Source organism: Meleagris gallopavo, chromosome 1 (assembly GCF_905368555.1).
Source record: "Meleagris gallopavo chromosome 1, MGAL_WU_HG_1.1, whole genome shotgun sequence".
Classification (NCBI taxonomy): Eukaryota; Metazoa; Chordata; class Aves; order Galliformes; family Phasianidae; genus Meleagris; species Meleagris gallopavo.
Window position 1 is genome coordinate 189,377,148 of NC_139404.1, and position 19,989 is coordinate 189,397,136.

General features: G+C 37.6%; 1 long non-coding RNA gene across 1 annotated transcript; it reads right to left on the reverse strand.

Moving 5' to 3' along the window:
* Positions 1 to 19: 19 nt before the first annotated feature.
* Positions 20 to 17,681, reverse strand: LOC146545837 (uncharacterized). The gene is made up of 4 exons (XR_014881297.1): positions 17,570 to 17,681; positions 16,785 to 16,865; positions 15,941 to 15,997; positions 20 to 172 (listed from the first exon to the last, which is right to left on the reverse strand). It is a non-coding gene; the product is annotated as an uncharacterized LOC146545837 (long non-coding RNA).
* Between the last annotated feature and the right edge of the window lie 2,308 nt (positions 17,682 to 19,989).

A 19,989-nucleotide genomic window follows, 5' to 3' on the forward strand; every position in this document is an offset into this window, starting at 1 on the left:
AGGGGCAACTCACCAGCGCAATGTACTTCAGAACTTCCAGGTGAGTGAGAAGTCTCAGGGGGAAAAAGGAGCTGGTAGAAGTGGTTTGAGTGCCAGAAAATGCAACTCTCACCCAGCACTCCACTGTGTGCTCTTGGGCATCCATTTCAACTCTCTTTCCTGTTTGTTTCTTCTGCAAAATAGAGGTGACAGCTCAGCAAAATTATGCGTGAATATGAAGCATGAACAATGCTAATTCTGTTTATAGGAATGTTTGTTCCTTTTCATGTTACAGAAGCCTGCTATTATTCTCTGGCTCTCATTTATTTTTGCTCAATGCTGTCCACACAATCACCATTCTCATTACAAAAATAATTGCTGCCTGTATTACTCTGTTGCTGTTTGATAATATATTTCATGTTCAGGAAGGCCTATTAAAATTATCTAGTCTGACCTCCCACACAGTGCAAGCATTTTCACTGAGCCATTCTCATAGCAAATCTCATCATGGAGCTATTAAAAACACCAGCATATTTTCACAGGCCAGGTTGCAACTGTAGCAGACACACAACAAGGGATCACCCCTCCTTGAAAGAATTACTAATTTAACTTGATTGTGCATAGAGTTAGAGGGAAGAAATGTTGCTGTCTCCAAGAGTTTTCAGAATATCTGTACGAAATCCCAGTGAATAACTCTTCCAGCTTTCTCTTTTAGACATACAGCCACTCTTTTTCTGATGGATAAAAGAAAGAACTTTAATACGGTAACTCTCTGCCACCTCTTCTTTAATCAGTATGATTTTTTGAGATGTTATTTAATTTATAATAGTCAGACTTTAGGTCCTCTCCACAATATCCAAGGTCTTCAAGAGCCCCTTCATTGGTATCATAAGATTTCTGTTTGTGCCATGGTCTGATCTTTGCTGATATTACACACCACCCATCACTGTCATTGCTGGAAAAACAGCCTTATGAAGATGGAAAGCCTCCCATGTTAATTTTCAGAGCCGTGCTCTCAACCTGCCACACAGGGCATTATCCTCACAGCTCCCATTAGCCCCCACTGTGTTGAGTCAAGAATCAAGTGCATAAAGGATGTCAGGCGTTGTACGCTCACAGTAATCAGATTTGCTGGTCACTTAGCCCCAGCTGCACTTAAAAATGTGTGTTTAGAATAAAAATGCTGCATAGGAGGAAAGCTGAAGCACTTGACAGCAGGGGAGCTTTGTAGGCAAAGTAAAATATACTTTAGATGCCAACACGCAAGGAGAATCATCCCAAATTGCTAATGTGATGTAGGAATACAAGTAGGCTCTTACTGGAGCAGATGTTGGTATTGTCACAGCAATTAAACCTTCCAGTGAGGCTTTCTCGTGCATGAGGAGTTATTTATATGATTGTTTGCACTGTCCTGAGGCTGTCTCCACCAAGGCTGCATTATGCTCAGTGCTGAAGGAGTGCAAACAGAGAGATAGTCCCTGCCCTGTCGAGTTTCCAGTCTGCAAAATAATGCCATTACTTCTCAGCTCAGTGTCACAGTTCAAGGATAAGCATCCTGGGCTGAAGGGGGAACAGCTGAAACTACTGGAGTGGGTCCGTCTTCCTCGGTTCATGGAGGAACATAACACATAATAACAGCCGTCTCTTTCCTCTTCACCCCTTGCTCCCTGCTGTCAAACTCTGCTTGCTGCCATGGCATCTGACAAGCAAACCTTTCCTTCAGCCTCACCTTGTATTATTTTTTTTTCCAAGAACACATTATTAGCAACATAAATTATGGCTTGAGGTCAGTGTTATGGATCACGTGTGATGAAAATTCCATTCTTTCAGATGAAAATGTCAGTCTGGCAGGTACATGTGACTAGCTCTGGGGAATGTTTTTGACAATTTTTTTTTTTTTTTCAAATATAAATTTGGAAGGGAGAAACATCTGCAAATTTGATTTCATTTTGATTACAAAAGTTGTTAGAAAGATTCCTATGTTTCTTTCAAAAAAATCTGTTTTGAAAAAAAAAGTTACATGCAAATTTATTATGATAATAATTATTATAATAAAATTAAATATTTCACTTGGGCTAAAAATGAAATGCATAAGGTTTAATCAAAAGAAAGCATAATACTTTTGAACAAAAATAAAGATGAAAATAACGCTGAAGATCTTGATGGTTGGAGTATATGATCTTCGTGGCCTTTTCCAGTCTTAATGATTCGATGATTCCATTCCCATCTTTTCTGTTTCTTTTAAAGATCAACCATTAAAAAAAAATGCAACAGTCACACCGTTTTTTTATTACACTCAATTTTAGAGCCACTCTTACTTAGATGACTCAGAACAGACTTACAATAAATGATCATTTGTATTTGAAATTGTCCATACACAGATTCTCATCTGCAAAATAAAATTGCAGTGGGAGCTAAGGACTGAGGTTTGGGTTCCTCTCCAGATGTAATTCAAACTGAATGGGTTTGTGTGGTATATTTAGATTTGCAAATACAACAGACAGAGAAGAGTTATTCAGGTTATTTCAGGCAGGCAGCAGAGCTGAAATGAATATTTCTTATCTAGGTTTGAACATACTGCATATGTTATAATTAGAACTGTAAAGAACATGGAGGTCTTCATTTCATCCAACTGATATTGCAGCTCTACTTGTTAGCCATTCATTAGCTTTGACACCACCATTAAAACTTTGTATTGCCCAAGACCATATTGAAACTCCAGAGTTCAACTGACAGGACAAATCTTTTGTTTAGCCCTGCTGTACTACCTAGTAATAGGAGATAGTGTAGTGTTTGATCTAGCCATCATGTGGCTAGATGGATACCTTATGGATCTGGGACTTGGTGCATCAGCGGAGCATCATGCAGTGTTCATGGTTTAGCAAGAAGGATTCCTGAATCCTTCTTTTAGGAGTGACACTACTGATGGTCATAGATCACCCTGCAATCACAATTTCTAAGTTCCTCATTCTACTTCCTGTGGGCCTTTTATGGTCTAAATAAAAACCTGAAGCAAGCCCATAAAAAGTATTGTAAGAAATCTTGATTCTGCTGTTCAACCTCATGTCTTGTGTCTTCTTGGCAATACAAAAAAAAAAAAATAATAAAAATAAAAAAATAAAAAAATAAAAAAATAAAAAAATAAAAAAATAAAAAAATTAACTGCTATTGCATAATGAGAGATTCATCCCAGGCAATCCCAATTCTTTAAATTTTGCACACATGGACTGGGCAGATCACAAGCTGGCAGTAATTGCTTTCTGGTCTCACCTGGTGCTCCAGAGGATCTACTTGATGTTGACTCCTGATAACTCTCACTCCCTCTTGTAAGATAATTTCAGCTAAATACCTTGTAGCATTAGCTCTCAGAACTTCCTACTTCTTGTCTCCCAGCTTGCAGCTGGGGATCCAGCTCTGAAGCACAGTATCTACTGTCTGGTTCTAGTACAAGGAGGTGAGTTACAGGAGGTAAGATTTACATCAATTTGCAGACACCTAGTCACTGAAGTCTGGATGTTCAGCAGACAGCTATCTGCAGCTCTGTTAGCCTTCTGCTATTTCTTTAACAAATGTAGGGACCATACATTTTCTCTGAATTTCAGGCCTATTTTCTGGATCAGCAATAGTATAGTCCTGCATAGCAATAGTAAAGCAGAACACTTGGTCACAGATAGAGTCCTTTAATCTATCATCGAGGAAAAGACATATTTGGAAGGACAGAGGGCCCCCAGGGCTGTGCAAAAGTAGTCATAAACATTAGCCATAGATGAGAACAGTGGAGAAATGCCAGACAAACATTCTGGCTATGATCAGACCACACATGTATTTTCTGATAGGGCAAGAGACTATTTCTGAGAAGCTGTGATTGCTAGATTACAGCTGGATTTTGCCAACAGCAACACTGACTCTTTTTTTTCTTCTATAATCATGGCTAAATATGAACAAAAATGTGCTTCTTTGTCCATAATTTGAGGCATATGAAATGAGAGTATAATACACTAAATGAAAAACAATGCTGAAGTTGTTGGAGTCCCTGTTACAGTACTGTGCTGTTCATTCCTTTCACACAAAACAGCCGTCCTGCTCTGTCTACCAACTATCCAACTGTTTTCCACACATTTTTTAACATTTATACCAAAAAATTCCAGCTGACCTGTTAACACTCCAGGATCTTAAGTCCTTGGTAGGGTTTCTACAGGCGTGTCAGAAAGAGCTGAAGACTGACAACTATGTGACAGTTTTTCCTGTGCTCCAAGACAGCTCAGGAACCATTCAAGCACATGGACTTAGGTCTGTGACTCACTAATGAGTCCCACTGTGGTCTCACTGTTGCTTTTAATGGTTTCAGGGACTTACTTGCTGAAGCACAAGTTGGTAATTATATACCAAAGTCCAAACCAGACTTCTGCTGGCTCACATTCCACCATCTCAGAGTCCTGCTCTAATGTGATTGAATGCACGTGGGCAGGCAGAGGCTTCTTTCACAGACATGTATCTAGGACCAGACTTCACACCTCATTCATTAGAGTTTTGCTACTGAAAGTAATGTAAAAAAAAAGAAACGGTCATTGCTTCATCTCATGGGGCTGCATGTTCACTTGCATGCACTATCTTGACTGCCTGAACCTCCTGGAGAATCACACCACTATATGATATGTGAGTTACGGTGAAATGCAGACTTGGTTTGCTGAGTGCAGGCCACCTATGTATAGCTTTGCCTTCCAGTATGCCCTGTGAGTGAAATCTTCAGTGAGGCAAGTGCTTTTTTCCAGCACAGGAATGGATTCAGGTTGGATACTATGAAAAGGTTCTTGGAAAAAGTGGTGATGCATTGGCACAGGCTGCCCAGGGAGGTGGTGGAGTCACTGTGTCTGGAGGTTTTCAATAAAACAGGTAGACGTTGTATTGAGGGACATGGTCTAGAGCAATCACAGGCATGGCATGATGGTTGGACTAGATGATCTTATTCATCTTTCCAACCTCAAGAATTCTATGATTTTATTTTAGTATGTTCAATATGGTGTTGGTTGCAACACTGTGCTGTGACCTCATAGTAGGCAACATATGAAGTCAACACTTGTTCAGTAGCTGTAAGAGGCAAAACACAGGTATCTTCTGTTACAATTGTTTGGTGGGTTTTGTGTTCTTTCTTTCTGGTTTATACTCGTATGCAGTACTTATCACTTTTAATATAAGTTTCTGGGCAGTGCTAAACAAAGGAAAATTCTACTAATGTGTAATTATCTTAAAGGAAAAAAAAAATCAAGACTTTAAATGCTCCCTTTTGCAAGATCTTCAGAAAACTTACTGCTGTGGATATGTAACAAAATTAGTAGGCAATATCTTTGAGAAAGCTGTATTTGCCTTTTGGGAAGAATTAGACAACCTAAAAATTCCTCTCTGCAATGTCTCTTTTGTTGAGCAATTGAAGCTGCCATAATTAAGCAGTGTTTTGTTCTTGCACAGGTTTGTTTACATTTGAGAAAATGCAATGGAACAATTAAAATTTAATAATATGGTAAATAAGATCTGAATAATTTATTTAGAGCAAATAAAATGAATGTTGATGATCACATTTCGAGGCTAGAAGAAAAGTCTGCCTTCTAAGACTACATAAATTATTTTATTTGGAACAAGTATGTTCATACTGGACCCATCATCAAAACAGAAAACACATATTTCTATTTAGGGACAGAAGTATACATGTAAAGTGTGAACTCACTTGAAATTAGTAATATAGATGTTAAATAGTATATATATTATGGAAAGGCAAATGTTGAGTTTGAAATATCACATGTCAACTTTCCCCTAAAAGTAATTTTATGTGTGTGTACTCTATTGTGTAATTATTCAGTTCCTTATACTTTTTACAAAGGAAACAGTAGATAGCCTGATTTTTTGCTGTTAAAAATAATGGGATATCAGTACCATTCGTTTCAATAGTGCATGACCAAAATTATTATTATCATCATTCGTTACAAAGGCATCTAGAAGCTCTAAGTAAATAATAATAATAATAGTAACTTCCGAATCACATTTTGCCTTTATATAAAGGCTTAGAAGTTAACAGCATGCATTGATAAACAGAGTTTACATCTGACAAAAGCCTTTTTTTTTTTCCAACATTATGTATGCAGTTTTTTCCCTGAAACAGTCTTAAATAAGTCAAATGATGCATCTTCCATTCACTTTATAAAATATTTTCTATCATCTAATAATTACTTACACAGTGAGCAAATAAAGCTTTGTTTGTTTTCCTCAAAATTTATTGGTATTAAGTACAGAGGAACAGCCTCTTGTGATTTGCAGCTGAAATTAGTATATCCAGAAATCATCTTCATGGATGGCTGCATAACTCCGTAAGTCCTGGGCTGCAGTGACTCGTGGTCCAAAATCATGGAAGAAAAATTATTTGGCCATTTTTAATATAAAAGAAAAACAGCAGACTGCAGAAAGCAATGGAAACAATCCTTCAGAACTTTACCTAATACTGCGCTCAACTTCCAGCTGTCCAGTGCTCTGAATTTAAAACATAACTATAAGTTTGAGGAGATGCCTAATCCAACAGAGTAGAATTATTGCTGCAACTCTAGGGAATGCAACAGTGACAACCTCAAAACTCATAAAATGCAGTCAAAGACATATGAAAACCATCTGAGGCTCAATGTTTCCTACAACCTATAGAAAATGCAATGCAGTATATAACCATGTCCTGTGTTGTGGCTGAACTGAACTGAAAAACAGCTTTCAACCAGCACAGCAAAAAAACAAGAAACTTTAAAATTTGACTGAATGCACTTAGCACTTTTTAATTGAAGAGTTCATTCTGTCTTCCATATAACCTGAACACTGTATTGCTTATTTTAGTAGATTCATGTATAATAAGAAAGAAAAAAACAATAGTATTACTTTAAGCTACCAACAAAAATAGTCAGAATCTTTCAGACATTTGTTCAAATTTCAGGGTTATTTTATGTCCTTGCAACAGAAAATAATATGTACTATGAGGCAGTCGCAGCAACTGACAGAGATATTCATATGAGTAATGAAAGAGAAAATAAAGAAGCTGGTCTGATGATACAAAATGATAAAAAAGAATAATCAAGATGAATACTCTGGATGGAAACACAAAGGAATGGCAGTAAAAAGGAGCAGAGAAAAGAGATTCTGATCAGATTTTACAAAACCAGCAAGAACTGTTTGATGACATCTTGAGCCTGCTGAAGAAATACCCATTTTGGAGATACTGCCTCTATTGAAAGAATGATATATTTTTCTGGATGTCCTGTGTGTGTGATTTGATGCTGTACTCATTCAACTACATCATTCTGGTGGGGTGCTATGGATTCATAATCAATTTACAATGGTGGGAACCAACATTGGTATTGCAAGAAGATATTTCATCCTTTTCATACCCCTTGTATCTTCCACTTTTTCTGTTCTGGCACAATTCTCTACCTTGACACTAATCTGGAAAGGAAAACTATATATCTGTATATATATTTATATATACATTTATTTATACATTTATACAGATTTAACATTATCTTTCATTCCTCTGATTGCGCAACTACATAAAGGCTAGTATTGAATATTTTGGTAGACATTTTCACTTTTTGTCTGATAAATAGGAGACTAGAGCTTGGATCCATAAATCCCTTCTAAGTGGCTTACTGGGACAACAAGGATGTGAAGGACAGAGATCCCATAGCATATCTGTGAGCGTGAAGTGAAAATCAATCTGCTGAAAAATCTGAAATCTGCAAATCAAATGGGTTGGAAGGTGAACTCCCATAGCATACTTCTTTACAAATCATAAAGATATGGATGTGATGGGTGGACAGTTTGATGTGTGAAGAATTGTCCATGAGACCACTGCCAAAGAGTAGTGGTCAATGGCTCAATGTTCAGATGATGGTCAGTGACAAGTGGTGGACCTCAGGGCTCAGTATTGAGACCATGTTCTTTAACATCTTTAACAATGACATCAGTTGTGGGATCGAGTGCACCCTCAGCAACATTGTGGATGATACAGAATCACAGAATTGTAGAGGTTGGAAGGAATCTCTAGAGATCATCGAGCCCAATTCCCCTGCAAAACAGGCTCCCTACAGCAAGCTGCACAGGTAGGTGTCCAGTCAGGTCTTGAATATCTCCAGAGAAGGAGAATCTACAACCTCCCTGGGCAGCCTGTTCCAGTGCTCTGTCATCCTCACCATGAAGAAGTTTTTTCACATAGTGATACAGAACTTTCTATGCTCAAGTTTATGGCCATTTCCCACTGTCCTATCCCCACAGACTACTGAAAAGATGTTGGTCATGTCCCTTTGACTCCCACACTTCATATATTTGTAAACATTAGTAATATCCCCTTTAAGGCTTCTTTTCTCAAGACTGAATAGACCCAGGTCACTCAGCCTTTCCTCACAGGAGCTTGACAAGGGTCTGGAGCACAGACCAAGCTGTGTAGTGCAGTCAACATATCCGAGAGACAGGATGCCATCCAGAGATATCTACACAGACTTGGACACATTTGAACCTTGTGAGGTTCAAGAAAACCAAATGCAAGGTTTTGCACCTGGGTCATGGCAACCCTGCCACGATGGGATGTAGAGATAGAGAATCTCGTGGGGGATGTAAGGATAGTGCACAGTCCTGTCAAAAAGGACCTGGGAGTACTGGTGGATGGTAAGCTGGACATGAGCCATCAGTGTGTCCTCACAACCCAGAAAGCCAACCATATCCAGGGCTGCATCAAAAGAATCGTGGCCATCAAGTTGAGGCAGAGGATCTGCCTCTCTGCTATGTACTGTGAGGCCTCACCTGGACTAGTGTGTCCAGATGAAGAGTTCTCCAGTCCAGTACAAAACACGTGTGGACCTGTTGGAGTGCATCAAGAGAATAGCCACAGAAATGATCCAAGGAGTGGAACATCTTCCCTTCAAGTACAGGCTGAGAGCTGGGGCTCTTCAGCCTGGGGAAGAATCTGAGGAGACCTGATATCAGCCTTTCAGTATCTAAAGGGGCACTATATTGTAGGGGACAGACCCTTCAGCAGGGTAACTTGTGACAGGACAAGGGGAAATAGCTTCAAACTAAAGAGGGGATACTCTTTAGATTGGATATAAGGAAGAAGTTTTTTACAGTAAGGGTCATGAAGAGCTAGTATAGGTTGTCCAAAGATGTGGTGGATATTCTGCCCCTGGAGACATTCAAGGTCAAGCTGGATGAGGCTCTGAACAACATGATCTAGCTGTGAATATCCCTGTTCATTGCAGGGGAATTGCAATAAATGACCTTTAAAGGTCCCTTCCAACTCTAAGGTTTCTGTCTAGACAGAGCTGAAATTTTTTTGTTTTTGTTTTTGTTCTTGTTTTTGCTTTTGTTTTTTTTTTTTTTTTTCATAAACAGTTAATAAACCTTTTCAAGATTCTCAAAAATCTCAGAGCCAGCATGATAACTGAAGTGATTTCAATGTAGTAACTACAACCACTTTTGTCTCACTGCAAAACTCAAGGCTTAATGTACACTTCCAAATTTAATAACGTTGGACATGTAGTGTTAACTCTCTGCAACTACTAAAGCTCATTAGCTAATAGTTGTTTTATTAATTACTACAAAGTCAATAAATAAAAAACTCCAGTCATCCGTTAAGTATACAGCTTAAACCATTTGTACAGGCTGATAGTGTCTTTTGTAAAGGAAGAAGTCGTGTGTAGCAATAATAAACAGCAAAATCACAACCAAATCTCACTAGCACACTCACTCTTTATGTTTTATTCTGCCTCATCCATCCACATCAACTTTTTTTTCTTTATTCTAAGAAAATTTCCATTTTTTAACAATTTACTATCAACGAGAAAAATTTTAATTACCCAAATGTCATCCTTTTTATTTGATACCAATATAATGAGGTCGGATCTCACCACTACAAGTGAGAGAGTGCTGCACAAGGTGTCTGCCTACATTCCTACTAGCCATAACAACTGCATCTTAACTTACAGATGTGTTTAAATCACATGGTTAAAGAACGTGGCATCGACACAGAGTGTCTTTGAAATCAGCACAGTTTTTACTGCTTTTAGCAGCTTTTGAAATGAGTACACATATTCCTTTGTTCAGGGTAAGTGAAAGGTTTGAAGATTTGGGTCATCAAGTACCTTGTCTATATGATGTAAGAACAGGAGAAGAGATAATGACGATTTCAACCTTCATATTATTTCCTCATGGAAGGGCTGGATTAGCTCTTCCAGATGAAGCAGAATGCACATTACTAAACCCAGACTGGCTGTTACAGCTGTTGAAACAAATATCTGTACCATCAGTGAGTTTTGGGGCCAAAAGAGGATTATTGATGCCTCAGTAGCCAGTGATGAATTTCCTGTAAATTGTGAATCACTTGAAGAGCAAATGCAAGTTCTAGTCTGATAGAATAGGATTCATTTTCTGATGGCTTCTAGAGGTGAATATTGTTGATCTACCACTCTATACTTAGTGAGCGTTAGTGTAAAGGCTCCAACACATCAAATATGTCTGTATACAGTCCCTTCTGTGAAATTAGGAATTTCTTCTTTTCATGGAAAGAGAATAAATAAATAAATAAACAAGCTTGAAATGCATTAAAGATTTTTATTTATTTATTTATTTATTTATTTTTGTGAGGGCTGCTTTAGGCATCATGTTGAACAAGTATATAAAAACAGCCTATTGTGAAGTACAATTGCTATGTATTTCCTTTATTTCCTTTTCAATAAAGACTTGGCTTTTTGCTCTAAATTGCATAAAGGATTTTTCTTTCTTTCTTTCTTTCTTTTTTAATGCTTATCCATTAAATTACTGGAAGAATGTTAAGCTTAAGTGTTGGAGTATTGCCTTTCTTCCCTAGGGAGAAGACAGATGTATCAGATGTATTTTGTGTCTAGGTGGTGTGTGTTAGTCAGACAATTCCCACCGCCCCCCTCGCCCCCATTTATGCTATGTTTAATCAAGTTGTTTTGTTTCTTTCTGCTTTGTCATTGTAACTTTTCTGGTGGTGCTATGCTAGAACAAATAACTACCTTTAATAAGGTAGGAATTTAAGAGAAGATGCCCTTCTTTCACTGTATATTTTCATGTGTTCAGTGCAGCTACTTTGCATTATGCAGTTATCTCTATCATGTACAGTCGTGCTGTATATCTCACTGTAAATATCTTCCAAGCTCACTCACACATGTTTCTTCTATTGAAATGTAACTGAACAGAAGGATGAAAATGTGAATATGCATTAATATCAGTAGATCAGTAACTGCAATGTTTTACCAGCATAGGCTATAAAGTCTGCTGCTAGTGAGTACCCTAAGGGAGAAATAAACTCACGGAGTTGCATTAATAACCCTTTTACAATTTGGTAATGGCAACCATGCAAATGTAGACACTGAAGAAGTCAGCTCCCTTCTATTAGTTTCCACTTTACTTCAGACAAGTTTCCAACTTCCAAAGCCAGAAAGTTTCCATCCTATACAACCTTTTGCCTCCCAGCACCTTTCTTGGTCACATCAAGTCTCACCCCACTGAAAGCTGGATGCAGCTGAGCACGTAAGTATGCATCCACAGTCCAAGAAGCCCTTGCTTTGCTGAGGTGCTGGTCATTCTTAACTGAAATATAAATACAGCTTTCAATATGTTTAATATTCTTTCCATGAAGTTTACAACACTTTCAAATATTTCCTCCATATATCTTAGGAGGTTTGCAGAAAGGTCTCTGACTGATTTGCTGTTGGGGATGAAATAAGAGCAGTCATGGAAATGAAATGGGATGAGAACTCAAATCTTAGAACTAAGTAGCACAGGGGAAAAAAAAAAAAAAAAAACAAAAAAAACAAAAAAAACAGGATTTTCTTATATCTAGAGCATGTGATAGAATTATACACTGTGGGAATTAGCTCAAAAATGTCACAGGGTAGTGTAGTCTCAACAGGATAAAGCATTGGTAAAAGGTTGCCTGGAGAAGTTGGCTTCTCAGGAGGAGACCAAGGCCAAGCTGGATAAGGCCCTGGGCAGCCTGAGCTGGAGGGTGGCAACCAGCCCAAGGCAGGGGGTATGATTTGAAGTTTCGTGCATCCTGAGGCATGAAGTCAACTGCTCTGCTTGTAACTCATGAGCAGCCTGGTCTTCTGTTTTGTCTGACCTCATATAGAAGTTTAGACAAATATTTTCTTTGAAAGTGACAAAAAAAAAATTACCTCCCCAAAATATATTTCTAGTTTATACTTTAATAGATAGGAAGTTTTTAATAGAACATTAATGGTAAAAATTAAAAAAAAAAGAAACTCCAAGAGCTATTAAACATTTTTATGTTTAATTTATGATTATTTTATTCTGAGAGCTTTCCATGCTGGGAAACTTAAGAAGGGAAGGTCCTATGGAGCTTGTAGCACAAATAGATAAGAGAGAAAATATGGCTAAGAAGGAAGTTTAATGTAATTCTTTTATTTTACTTTATTTTATTTTAACTTGTATGTTACTCTGAGTAACTGATTTCCCAGAAAAAGTAAACTGGGAAGTGCACCCTGTTTGCAGCAGCATCTTTAAAGAACCACCTATTAATTAAATATTTATTAAACTCTACATTAGCTGGAGCTGACAGCTAGATTCAGCTGAGCTGAATGTCATAGGCTATGATCTCCAAATTAGCTGAACTCCAGGTGCAATTGGATCTGAGAAACAGTTTGCAATCTATCACACAACAGGAAGACTAAGAGTTATCACTGGGGGTACACAAACAACCCCTTCAAGAAATTGTACTGTGATTCACTGAATACCTACAGTAGGCTATATTCTGGATTTGTTTTAGCCTTAAGTATGGATGAAAGTATATATGTAAAGCTCTTTAAATGTAGACATTTCCCACATGAGATGTGTTTTCACAGAAGATGTAAATCCATCTATTTATAGTGGAGCTCATTCACTGGAAATATAAGCTATGCCCTTGCTAAAAATGTCTATGGAAGCCCAAATAATTTATTTTTCATCTCAATCAGCTCTAATAGTAATCACTGCATTCACTATAGTTTGTAAAGGAAATCACTAAGGTAATTTCAGATACCCTGATGAAGAAGTAATGCAATTTCCAAAGTTTTGATTCAAGTGGCTTTTAAGGAATACTATTGTTCAAAATAATGTATGATACTGATTTTGTTAGACGCAACAACAAAACTAATCCAGGAACTGAGAAAAAGTATTTAATTTGGTGAGGAATCTGTCTTCATATGTTACATTTTTCTTCCTTTCCAACTCTTCAAAGTCTCAGTCTGGTTGGGCAAAGTGGAGAAAGAACTCATGGCAACATAACACCATCAAACCATTTCCATTTTGCTTGAAGAACAAAAGAAATTTAATGACAGGGGAAAAAGTGTGTTTACATTTCCCCAGGTGATCGAACCATTTAGCTTTGGGGAGCACTGGGTTTCTTTTTGTGAAGCTAACACACTTTGCTATGTAGCAGAGCATGTACAGTACCCCCAGCTCACCAGGGTTCACCTCACTTCACAAAAACAGTCTAGACATTTTGTTCTAAACTTTACTTGAAAGAAGCCTATTTATTTTGCCACTAGGGAAAACAAGATATGTATCTCATTTAGAGGTTACATCAGCTTGGCCAAACTGATCTTGGGCAGAGCTGAGATTAAAACAAAAGTACCATACTTCACTATGTCAAACCTAGGCAGATCTCATGACTAAGGCAGTGTCTCTTTCTTTTCAAGCAAATAGAAGATGCACAGGTGTGTAAAGTAAACAGCTGAGTGAGAAGTTTTGGAAGACTTAGGAGAGTATATAGTTTTGTCATCAATAACACAGCATTATCGTTCTGCATTGGTTTGATATGGTGGAAGGTAGGTAAAGTAGCTGAAGTAGGAGAATCAGTTATGACATGTATCCATCCAGTCTAACTACTGAAGTATTAAAGATGTATTGTGCCTAGGATTTAAAGATGTCACTTTTCAAGTTCTCTCTGCCCCAGGAATTATGTGGTCACTGTTTTCTAAGGTTCAGCATCTTCCTCTCTTAAGTTGCCTCCCCACAAGACAAACTTGCCCCACCTTCTCTGCAAGCTGTAATCAGCACCAGGTCAAAGCAATTAATTCACTTCAAAGAGCTGTTGCTGCACAGACCCATATGGCTGCTTCCTATGCGACTCTGTAAGCTAATTAGAGTTGACTTTATTTTGCCCTCTTCCGTTTTTCTCTACCTGAGGACCCAGTTCTCCAGTGCCTCCAACTCTATACCCGTATGCAGCCCCTCTGAACTCAGTTACTCTTGTATTCAGTCTAATGCTTTTCTATATCTAATTCAATTACATTGTTCTAATTGTGTCTCTTTATGTCTCCTTAAACAGTAGAGTTTGGCACAGGTACAAGAATTTTACAGCTGAGTAGATTTAAAGGGACTATTGTGACTATCTTTGTAGAGGAACGGTCTGTATTTATTAATGCCATGTTACAGAGATGGGTTTAAAGCAGAGAAACCAGGGCAATTCTCCAGAATCATAAATGCCTGGGACGAGCAGGCCAAATTGGATGGCAATGAGAATTAGTCAAAGCAGAAATGGCTTCTGCATGGGCCAGCCATATGTCTAAAGCAGATATTACTACTTTGCAAGTCACCTGAAGGTTTCTATCAGAACAACTGTTATGTAGGTGTTCAGTGCCTGCAGTGACGAAGTTCCAGCAGCAGACATAGATTTTGTTGGCACAAATATCCTTCCTCCATTATACTTTACTACAGCATTATCTACACAGTATTCTTGTCTCTAAAGTGGAGAGACATGATTTTGATAGATAGACCACTTTGTGGAAAAGAGATTGGTTAGATGGTCTCATTCAGTGTGTTGGAGCCAAAGGTTCCTTATCCAGATGGACATCAGTGACAAGAGGTGTTATTCAGAGGTCAATATTAGGAAAAAACACTGTTTAACATCATTGTTTCATTGATTCCAAGATTAGATGAGTCTCAGAATTGTTATTTAATGCCCTGACAAAAATAAGATGCCAATTTTATTGTTGTTGCTTTCCTGGATAGAGCTGGAATTTGCAGTGAAAGGCAAGAAATAGGGTGCAAATAAACGCTGTATTTATTTTGTGCATGGCATATAGTACTTCAGAAACTAAAGCTACAAAAGTCTACTTCAGGATCCATTCCTACATTAAGTTTTTCAAGTCCACTGTACATTTTAGTTTTAAATACCACGATGAAAGGTCACAGTGTGTGAGATTTCTCAGAATATGAAGTTATCTCTCAAGTCACTTTAAAAATGATCCTTCTCCCTGTGTGAACTCCTCCCCAAATAGTTTCTCATTCTTTCTATTCTCCAGTGAGATTCTGAAGGCTGCCAAATACCACTGAAGTCAGTGGACTCTTAAGGGCCTTGTGTAACTTGCTAGAATAAACCCTCTGATATTCACAGACTATGCATTTTGTAGAGCAGATGAGGGCATACAGAATGCAGATTTAATTAATTGGTGGCTCAAGAAACTTGGAAAAAGTTATCTTAGGTAGAGAAAAAGATCTTTAATTTGACCTGTCATATCACATTTCATTTCAGGATTGCAAGCACACTTCCCTAAAACTGTCTTTAATACACTAAAGTGAAATTTAGCAAGAAACATCCTTTTGGACTGAAAAGTCAAAACAGATTGTTTTAACGTAGAAAAAGAACAAGTTTCTTCTATTTCGTTTAGAGATTTTTAGACTGGGTAAGTTTAGTTCTTAGCAGAAATGTTATGTCTGTCCTGAATCTGTATGCATAAGACAAAAATGTCTGCCTCTTTTGTAGGTAGCTTTTAGTACAGCAATCTTAATGGAAATGGTATTAAATTTTGAATATGAACCAGTCTCTTTGGCACTATTGTTATTACTATATTCAGAAATATAAACTGAAGAAAATGGAACCAGCAGGATCAATGTTTTTGTTTTCAGCTCTTACCTTTAAGTGTTTGAAGTCCTTCCCCTTCAGCTCCTTAAAAAGGGCAGCTATTATTTCCTGTAATAGAGATAGTGGGAAAGTGAAGCAGTGTGATCTTTGTATTAGGTATGAAATAGTTAACATTCTGAAGCCAAGTTCATCATTTGAATCCCAACATACCTCCCATTTAATCCATCTGCTGAAGAGAGATGTAATATTGTCACTCATCAGGCAGGAGGATTTTAGCTATGCCCATAAAAATACTTGCACAAGTTCCCTTAGCTAAATGTTAATTAAAACACAGGCTTTGCAAGAAGTGGCCTGGGAACTCCAGTGGTTTCTCTAGCTTTGCTATGTCAGGAAAAAATCCTCTCTAAATGAAATACTTAGGAAAGATTGCTGTGGCTTGGAGCCATAGGAAGATTGGTCACAAAACCTGATGACACATTGTTGGTGCCGTGGAGAACTAATCTGATTTGTCTTCCTTGTGATTCAGATTCCTCATGCACAGAACTCATCTGATATTCAGGGCACTCGAATGCTCATGCTCACAGGGCACTCGCAGGGAAGTTCAGTTAAAAGACATTCTTTAAGCCTTCTTAAAATCCTTGGGTAAATAATTGATACAAATATAACGGTTGAGTTTATATATCAAAAATACAGTGCTAAGACAACTCCTTTTCAGGGACATTCCTAAGCAAGAAGTGGTTGCTGTTTGTTTTCTCTCTGCTGATATAAAATGAAGCCAATAAAACTAACATTCATATTCTATAAACCAGCAAAGCATTTGCTGCCAGAAAACATACAACAAAATCAAAATAGTTTCTTTTAGCTTGCAAAAACCTTTAAAATTTGAAATACCTACCTGGAAAGTTTTCAGGAAATATGGATTGGATTGTTCTATTTTTATGTATTTTCATAATTTTTTAAGTTCCACTGTATGTTACTAGAAAAAAGCAGAAAGAAGCAAATCTCCATGGAAGTTTCTATAATAGGTTTAATTTGTCTCCATTTAGTGAGTTAACAAGGTGATTTCAAACAGAATACTTTCAGGGTGTGTGTATAATAGCTAGCAGTTTTCCTCTTTTATACTCTCACGTATAGAGAGTACTGTAGAAACCATAAGGTACACAGTACAATAACACTTCACAAACAGCCTATATGTTTCAGAACTCATGATGTTTCCTAGTCCCACAATTACTTGAAAAGACATGCTTCAAAACTCTGAATGCTTCAAAAGTCCAATATGGAGAAGTACATCTTACCATATTAAAAATCAGAGTTACTTAATTAACTATCCCATTAAAAAAAAAAAAAAAAAAACGTAACAGAATAGAGTCACCACAGCAAATCAAGCTAAATTTGTGAAAAAGAAGCACTGAACCTCCTGGCTTAATGACTTTAACTCATGATAGAAACAAGGCTGTCAGTTTCTCCCGCCCTGTTATGTATGTAATTGACCATAGCACTACACAGATAATTATTAGAACATCTAACTTCAGCATGAAAAAATGCAGCATACATCACCACTTGCTTTTCAGGTAATGTATTTAGAATTTAAAATTGACATTGAAGGATGAAAATAATGATAGTATTATCATAGAGCTATTGGTGAAGAAATGAAATTATTAGTTTAAGTCACTCAAATACCTTCCTAAGAGTCCTCCTTACTGTTCTTAGTATGTTCTGGTCACCCGCATGTCTTTATACGCAGAGAAAAAAAAAGTTACTTCCTGCTTTCAGCTAGTTTAACAACTGCATTACTTAGTTCTAACTCCCCATAGAGTTTAAGCAGAATTTGTCTGCCTTTCATTTCGGAGTCTGTAAGCTGAAACCTTAAAGGATTCTCCTTAATAAACTTTCTGTGCTCCTGTTTTCCTTTCTCTGTAATACAGATGACTACATTCACGCCACACTATTATCTTTATTGCCTGTAAGCAAGCTATGTAAGAAATGAACATTTCAGCTTTAAAAAAAAAAAAACCTTTAGAATTTTTTTTTTTATGAAGTTTTTTCATGAGGGAGTACATTTAAAACTTGGTTTGTGCTGTTTTCCACATCTCTAATATGCTTCCCTTAAATTACATTAAATCTGTGAAGATGCGTGGGCACCTACCGCTGGCTAATTTACAAGTAAATGTTTGTGTCCATCTCAAAAAATGCTCTGTGAATCGTAGTGGATGATCCTACGCAAAGATGTAGCCATTGCTAGGCCTGTTATTGCATTCACGTATTAAAAAAAAAAAAAGAAAGAAAGAAGGAAAGAAAGAAAGAAAAAAATCAGCTTTCCTCTTCTTTTATTTGCATCTATTTTATTTGCGTTTATTCAGCACAGAGAGATAAAATGCCTCAAATGTCTCCTTTGTTACCTTGTTGTTGCTGGGTTTTGTTATTCTTTTGCTTTTTATTTTTGCAATACAGTGGTTAGCAATGTAAAATATCTGCTTTTACAAGTCTGGAGGTTTTTTTTTTTTTTTCTGTGATATCTAATGGATATCCTCACTATGCCTCAATGGTTAGTACACAGCTAGAAATACTTGGAAGAGCTACTTCCCTTGAGATACTCTCATGCCGTCTTCTTGAATGCTATCCCCAAGTGTTTTCTTCTGTGTTCTTTCAGAGGTAAGGAATATCAAAGAATCATAGAATTATAGAATCATTATGGTTGGAAAAGATCACTGAGATCATTTAGTCCAACCATTCGCCCATCACCACCATATTCACTACACCATGTCCCTCACTACGGTATCTACATGGTTCTTGAAAACCTCTGGGGATGGTGACCCCACGACTTCCCTGGGCAGCCTGTTCCAATACCTCACCACTTTTCTGAGAATAAATTTTCCTAATATCCAACCTGAAGTATATCCAACCTAGATATCATTTGTGGCTGACGAAGGAGCCAGGAGGAAAATGTCCTCTCTTTTCCCAACTTTTTGTTTTTCTGCGCTAAGAGAAGAAGGATGTTTCAGAGATTCATTTATCAACATGAATTTGGGCTTATTTAGAAACTAATTTTGGCAGCACGTACATGGGATGTGTTGTCTAAGCAGTGGAGAATCTTTTTTGAATTAAGCTAAATATAATTTCTCTTTCTAGAGACATCTACAGACATCCATTGATTATGTATCAACATTCATAGTGATATTCTACTTTATTAATAATACAGTGTTTAAAAAATCATAAAAATGGGTAAATATGTCCCTATGACACCAAATTGCAGTGTGACAGACAGAGGCAGCAGCTGACCACTGCTCAGCCAACATCAATGTAACAATCCACTGCGTTTCCTTATGAGTTATTTCAGTGTGTGAAAGAAAGATGAGAAAAATATATATAAAAGGGGTGCTATGCCACTGCCCTGGGAGTCATTTCATTAAGGGCAAGGTGGGATGCACTACAAGCACCTTTCGATCCCAGGAGACCCCAACTTCACTCCATATGAGTTGCCCTCCCAGATACCCAAGTGCTCAGAGCACTTGGATTTTCTTCCATTATCAGCTGCCTATTCAGCCAATACTCCCTAAATTAATTTCACTACACACCTGTGAATCTGTCTTTAAAAAAATAATAATAACAAAAAAAAAATCTGATTTTTGTGGCCATAAAGAATTTCTCGACTCTTCCTGCTTCTGTCAAGCAAGGCAAGGAGGACTGCTATGCTCTGGAGTAAAGTTTGGATCTGAGATGCAGTGTTACGCAGTGTTTACTGAGCTATGTGCCATCCCTTCCCCACACCTGGGAGCTGCCAGAAGAAATATCCTAATACTCGAACATAGAATCATAGAATCCCAAGGTTGGAAACAACCTGCAAGGTCATCTAATCCAACCGTCCTCCCATTACCATTGCTTCCACAAGCACTAAACCATATCTTGTAGTTCCTCATCCAGATGCCTCTTGAACACTTCCAGGGATGGCTACTCCACCACCTCCCTGGGCAGGCCATTCCAGTGTCTGACCTCTCTCTGAGAGAAAAGGCTTAGTGTGAGACCAGCTGCAGATTGTCAGTTGCTGGTTCTGAGTACAAGGCAAAATAGAAGGGGATTATGCATCTGAATGAGCAGTGGTG